This window comes from Otolemur garnettii, unplaced genomic scaffold (genome assembly GCF_000181295.1).
Source record: "Otolemur garnettii isolate 467f Iridium unplaced genomic scaffold, OtoGar3 scaffold00047, whole genome shotgun sequence".
Taxonomy (NCBI): Eukaryota; Metazoa; Chordata; class Mammalia; order Primates; family Galagidae; genus Otolemur; species Otolemur garnettii.
Genome location: NW_003852442.1, coordinates 1,330,268 through 1,337,245, shown reverse-complemented (window position 1 = coordinate 1,337,245; position 6,978 = coordinate 1,330,268). Strand labels below are relative to the sequence as shown.

Below are 6,978 nucleotides of genomic sequence, written 5' to 3'. Positions count from 1 at the left end.
TGATGGAGGTGATGACAGGGAGATGGTGGTGATGACAGGGAGATAGTGGTGATGACAGGGAGATGGTGGTGATGACAGGGAGATGGTGGTGATGACAGGGAGATGGTGGTGATGACAGGGAGATGGTGGTGATGATGAAGATGGTAGTGACAAAAGATCATGGTGATAATGAAGATGGTGCTGATAGTAATGATGACAGTGGTGACGATGACTATGAAGGATGATGGAGATAACAGTGAAGATGATAACTAACCGAGTGGCAGCATATGGTTTAATTTGGTCTCGCCTGAAAGAAAACATAGTAAATCTCATCTCCTCCGCCTTGTGCCTGGGGAAAGGGTTGGGGGAACTTAGACCGTGCTGCAGGCAGTGCTGCCGTCCAGCCGCCTATCTCCAGCCCCCCTTCTCTCTGTTTTGCTAAAGATAGTGCCTGCCTCAGGGAATGATGTGACGTTGAACTTTACAAAGCTGCTGAGCATTTGGGTGACATCACAGCCTGTGTCATGAACACATTTACCCAGTCTTCCCCTGCTCTAGCTCATCCCCTCTGTGCTTCTGGGTGACACATTTCCCCTTCTCCCCTGGTCTCTGTGGGCTGCCCTGTCACCTCAGCTCCAAGCCACTAGGACCCTTCTGAGCTGCTCTGGAAGATCCTATAAGGCTCCTGAGTCACAACCCAGAGGCAGAGTGGGCAGTCCTGTGAAGGCACATTCGCTCAGCATTCTGGGCGCCATTGAAGAGCAAAGCCATATCCTCCTGGACTGGGGCAGACGGGGGCAACCCCACGGGCTGTCAGAACCAGGGCAGTTCTCTCACCTCATCCTGGCCCCCCATGCTCTTCTTGCTCACTCTATCTTGGTGACTTCACTGGTCCCTGAGCTTCAGACATCATCTCTTCGCCCTCAGTATCCACATTTCCACTCCAGCCACAACCTCTCTCGTCCAGGCCTGTGCCCCACTGGAGGGGTCACATCTCATGTCCACTGTGGATGAGCTACCACTCCTGATTCACCCCTCTCCTGGCCTGTTCCTCTGCCATCTCCACCCAGGAGGTAGCCCGTCCATACCCAGCTCCCTGCTCACATCAGGAAAGTGGCCTCTCTCTCTCTTCTTCCCTCATCCAGCCAATTGTGCACTCTCTTCCTGACCACACAGTGAGTTGGTAGCTTGAAATCACTTACGGTGGAAATATTTACATCATAAGAACAGGCAGACGCCACACATGGGGCTTTTCTGTTGGGAGAAGTCCATTGGTTAACTGCTTACTTCCCAGTATTGACCCATCACCATAGGCAGCCAGCTGGCTCTCTCCCCTACCCCACAGCCAGTGTGGGGATCCAAGGTGCCGCCAGCCCTCATGGAACACCTGTCACAGCCTCCCAGTGGCCCTCCTGCCTCTTCTACTGCCCAGCCCTGCTGTTCACAGCTCAGAACCCTCCAGGGACTTCCCACTACAGCCCAGATAATGTCCCAGGTGTCTTCAGCCCACTGGAATCTGCATCCTGGCCTTGGCAGCCTCTCAGGGCCCCTCCACACTCCCTCCCCGCTTTCCAGGCTCCTAAACAAACAGCCTGACTCTCCTCCTGGGGCTGTCCTCCTGTCCTCAACCTCCTTTACCCCAGCTCTCCCAGCGGAAGTGCCACCTTCTCAAGGCTGCTGCCCGCCGCTCCTACGCCTCACTCTCCCCAAAGCTCCCTCTTGTTTTCTTCCCCCAACACAGGACACTTGGACAGGAAACACTTGGTGGCTTGTCTGGTCCAGTTCTCAAGGGCGGGAGCCTCATGGCTTACTAGGAACCAGCTCATAAAGCACTTGGGACCCGGCCAGACCCAGCCCTGCTGCTCCAGAGGCCTCTCTGCCCCTCTGAACAGCAGAAGGTCAGAGCTGGGTCTGGACAGGCTCCCGGGACCAGGGTAAAGCAAGAAGGGGCCTTGCAGCCGCTCAGCCTGCAGAGGAGGGGAGCCGCTGTCCTGCAGGGAAGCAGGGAAAGGCCAGGCAGGGTCCTCCAGGATCAGCATCAGTGTCTGCAGGCATCTGGGGGGGGCAGCAGGGAGCCCTGGAGGATGCTGAGCAGGGCAGGGTCTAAGTGTCTGCAGCCATCTGGGGGGGCAGCAGGGAGCCCTGGAGGATGCTGAGCAGGGCAGGGTCTAAGTGTCTGCAGGCATCTGGGGAGGGCAGCAGGGAGCCCTGGAGGATGCTGAGCAGGGCAGGGTCTAATTCGGCAGTTTATCAGAAACTGCACAGGGCCCGGATCACATGACACTGGATTGGGCCACTGACCCCACTTTTCCCAGAAGTCAAGGCCTGGAGCCTTTGTGAGATCTGATAAGAGAACAGGTTTGGAGGGGGGGGTCAGCAGTATGCGGGAAAGAAGAAAAAGCAGTGGCTCTGGAAGGGTGGGGTGGCCCTGCTAGGAGAGGCCAGGCCTTCTCCAGGGGGAGGCCATGGGACAGTTGTGTAGGCCAGAGGGAAAGTCCCTCAGTGGCCTTGGACTAGAATGTTCCACACACATTCAGGAGTGGTAGCTCATCCACAGTGGACATGAGATGTGACCCCTCCAGTGGGGCACCGGCCTGGACGAGAGAGGTCATGGCTGGAGTGGAGCGGGTCTGCTGCAGCACTTGGACTAGAATGTTCCACATACTGGTTGAGGGCACTGGAAGCCTGGGCAAGGTGCTAGAGTCTGCAGAACTTCTCAGGCTGGAAAATGACCTCCCAGCATGCAGGGGACCTGGGCACTCACCCTCAGAGCCTTCACAGCTGAGGAGCCGCAGGAAAAGGGCAGGACCCTCATAGAGCAGGGAAGCAATGCTAAAACTCCAGTCCGGGGGCTCCCAGGCTTCCAGGCAGAATTCTAGCCCATGCTTCCCATTTGCCCCAAGGGTGTGGATTCCCCAGAAGCGGTCCTATCAGGTGGCTATCATTCTGCTGTGTCTGGCTGCGCCTGCAGTCAGGTACAGGAGAGGGTGTTGGCAGTTTGTCATCCCATCCTAAAGTGGTTGTCCTGGGGACTACCCAGAAGGCTTGTGACAGGGCATGTTGCTGAGCCCACACCCACCACTTCTGATCCCCTGGGTCTAGGCACAGCCTAAGAAACTGCATTTCTGATAAGTTTCCAGGTGCTGCTGGTCTGAGGCCACACTTTGAGAATGTGCAAAGTCAGAAGAGCAAAGTCAGAGGGTCCAGAGTTAGATGCTGGCGGGCAGAGGGGAGGAGTACCCACCATTTACTGAGGGACCACGAGGTGCCAGGCAGCAAGGTGCCCTAGTGGACAGGCATCATTATCCCTGTTTTATAGATGAGGAGACTGAGGCTCAGAGAAAAGAAGCCACAGGGTCCCACAGGGACTGTCCCCGCACAGCACACAGATGGACCACTGCATGTAAGGGATCCCCTCTGCAGGCCCTGCAGTTTCCAGGCTGTATCTCAGCCCATCCTCCTCCAGCCCTGCCTGCAGGTCCCCAGCCAGTGATGGCAGACTCTCTGGGGCAGGCCCTGGGTGTTAGTGTATTTTTTAAATCTTCCCAGGTGGTTGCAATGTGCAGCGGGGATGAGAAGCACTTCCTGGCAGTCGGTGTCATCATCCCTGAATCACAGATGAGGAAGCTCAGTGACTCTGTGCCCAAAGTCACACAGCCAAAAGTGCTGAAGCTCATGTCCTGGCTTGTCCGACTTCAAAGTGCAAGCCTTTTACACCCCTAGGCTGAACCCCTGTCTACTTGGACTCCAGAGCAGAAACATTCACTCCCCTACTGAGTTTTCCCCCCAGGATTTAAGAGGGGAGAGAGCGAGAGCGCGCCCTGTGCCATGCTCCTCCTGGGGCCTCCCCCCGCTCCTGCTCTGGCCCCTGACCTCCTCCCCACCCTATCTTCTTCATCGAGGGCAGGAAGGCCTGGGTCCCCAGCCTTGGCAACATTTCCCCTGGGGTCTGTAGTGACTCCTGAGCTGGGTGCTATGCCGTCCCAGGCAGCTCCCACCAGTGTCCTCAGACGGCTTTGCCTTCAGATGGACTCAAATCTGGACCCATCTCCCCCCACTTGCCTATGGCCTTGGATAAGACCCTCTGGGTTTCTTCATCTGTAAACTTAAATTGTTATTGAAAATATCTGCCCACCTCTCCAGGCTGCTGGGAGGATCAATAAAATGATGTGGGCGACCAGGCTCTGTAAACAGTGTGGCTCAAGACAAATATTGGTTCCCAAGTCATGTGCTGGCCAGATCTGGTCTCTTCATGCCAGCCCTCCAGGCAGGACAGGGTCATATTCCAGCTCTGCCACTTAGCACCTGGGGCCTTGCATTCTTGGGCTCTCAGTGCCTCAGCTGTAGGATGGGGCGATTGGCAGCGCCACACTTCCCTCAAAGGACTGGTGTGCAAGCCTGAGAACCACGCCTGCAACCAGGAACCTCAAGAAAGGGGCGGCCGGCTCGGCGCCTATAGCTCAACCGGCTAAGGCGCCAGCCACGTACACCTAAGGTGGCGGGTTCGAATCCCCAGCCCGGACCCGCCAAACAACAATGACAGCTGCAACCAAAAAATAGCCGGGCGTTGTGGCGGATGCCTGTGGTCCCAGCTACTTGGGAGGCGGAGGCAGGAGACTCTCTTGAGCCCAGGAGTTGGAGGTTGCTGTGAGCTGTAATGCCACGGCACTCTGCCCAGGGGGACAGCTTGAGGCTCTGTCTCAAAAAAAAAAAAAAAAGAAAGGGGCGGCCGTGGTGATGGGGGGCCAGTCAGAACCTGCACTCCACGGCTCGGTGAACAGGCTCGAGCTCCTGGAACCGTGCCTTTGCACCCTGGGACAGGAAGAAGGCCACCTACATGCCTTTCCTATCTGCCTTCTCTTGGAGGGGCCCAACTCAGCTCAGCCACTCATGCTGTGTGACCTCAGGCTTGTGACCAGCCTTTCTGAGCCTCAGCTGCTCACAGTATGTGGTTCCTGGAGTTGCCCAGCAAGAAGGGATGAGGAGGGGCCAAAAAGCCTATTGAATGGCTCTGGGATTTCCAAGGGAGAGAAGAATGATGGTTTCCAATAGGGGCAGAGGGGATCCATTTGCAGCCAGGACCCCCAGGGAAGCACCCTGAGGCTGCACAGCGGCCCCAGCTCCTGTGCAGCTGCGTGCGGCTGGGGGGGCTGGAGGAGGGTCTGCCGTGCCAGGGCTCCCTTCCTGAACAAGTCACTTGTCACTCTACATGCTCCGTGTCAGCAGTCCCAGTGCCCAGAGGGAAAACTGAGTCTGAGAAGGGCAGCACCTGTCCCAGGTCATGCTGCCCAGCCACTCACAGTACTCCAGGCTGACTTCTGTCCTGGTTGTCACAGGCCAGCAGGGGTTCCCGGAACCCCGTGGGGCTTTCATTGCTAAACCCAGGAATGTCCCAGGTCATGTCAGCTGCAGGTACCAGCGTCCAGACCAGCCCTTTCCAACAGGGGCCCACAGACAACCACGGGGACAGCTTCAGATGTCCCAGTAGCCACATTAACCAGTAAAGAGAAATGAGTGGAATTAATTGTCATAACATATGTTATTTAATCCCCAGATGTTAAATATCTTCCTTGTTTTCATTTCAACATATAATCCATATAAAAATTATTAATGAGACATTTTACCTTTTTTGGTACCAACTCTTTGAAATCCAGTGTGTATTTTACACTTAGAGCTAGAGCTGCCAAATAAAATGGAGGTTGCCCTGGTCCATTGAAATTTCAGGTAGACATAAAATAGTATAAGTGTGTCCCATACAGTGTGTGAGACACACTTACACTACAAATGAGCCACACTTATGCTACAAGTGAGATACACTTATGCTACAAGTGAGATATGCTACAAATGAGATATACTTATGCTACAAGTGAGATATACATATGCTACAAGCTTGTTTCCTAGTGATCTGAATTTAGATGTACCTGGGCACCTCTGTTTTTACTTGCTGCCTCCGGCAACCCTACTTTCAGCACCTCTGCATTCAGATGATCACATTTCAAATGCTCAATAGCCACTTGAACTCCTGGCCTCCAAGGACACAGGGCAGGTGTGGAGGGGCCAGCGCCCCCGTAGCATCCCCGAGTGGCCTGTCTCCTCCCTCCCTCTGACAGTCTAACCATCGCCCTTTCACCTACCTTTAACATTATCTTTGTCTTAGTTGAACTTTCTGGAATCAACTCAACAATTTCATTTCCGATAATTGCCTAGCAGGTAAACAAGGAGACAGAGAAGAAAGTCCACACCTCACCCTGTAGCTCTCCATATCAGCAAATTTTCAAACTCAGGAACAGAGGTCAGAGCCCACAGGGGCAGAGTGCAGGTCGGGAGGAAGGGCAAGCCGTGGCCCAGGAGACGGGGGTCCAGGGCAGCCCACCTCCCTCCTGGGCTCTGCCCTCTGGACGCCCATCCTCAGGCCTCTGCGAGGCTCAGCTTCACTCTGTCATTCCAGGACACCCTGGGGTGGGAGTCCCTGACTCTGCATGTGTGTCTCTCTCTGCCTCAGTTTACACATCCAAAAACACTGGGAAGTCAAAGACCAGGTGGGGCAGGATGGGGAAGTGGAGATGGCAAGGCAGCTGCCAGGGAAGGGTGCAGCAGGAACAGGAGATGCGTCCGCTGTCCACAGCAGCCACACTCCTCTCAGCTCTCAGGGGCTCCCCGTGTGCAAAACTGTCTGGTGTGTGGGGGCTGCACCCTGAATGTCAGGGAGTATTGCTCACAAGGTCACAGCTGGAACACAGGCCCTGGGTCACACAGAACACCTGCAGTGGGGCTAGAAGTTGGCCAGGAGCCAAGGCCTGGAGCAGGGGGCTTCCTGCTGCCCCCTTCTGTGTACTGTGTCACTTTACCCCCATGTGTGATTGCTGCCGGGGACCCCAGCAGTAAAGGGCCATGAGTGCCCATTTGCCCATGGGTAAAACTGAGACTTTGAGGGGGCAATGCCTGGCCAGTGAGCCCAGAGACAGCAGCCACCCACCCAGCCTGAGCCGGGTACAGCCC

The 6,978-nt window shown here is 55.6% G+C and overlaps 1 long non-coding RNA gene across 1 annotated transcript; it reads right to left on the bottom strand.

The window, feature by feature from the left end:
• Positions 1 to 225: 225 nt before the first annotated feature.
• On the bottom strand, positions 226 to 1,664 carry LOC105887122. Its single transcript, XR_001161359.2, has 3 exons — positions 1,644 to 1,664; positions 1,068 to 1,233; positions 226 to 286 (listed from the first exon to the last, which is right to left on the bottom strand). It is a non-coding gene; the product is annotated as an uncharacterized LOC105887122 (long non-coding RNA).
• Positions 1,665 to 6,978: the final 5,314 nt, after the last annotated feature.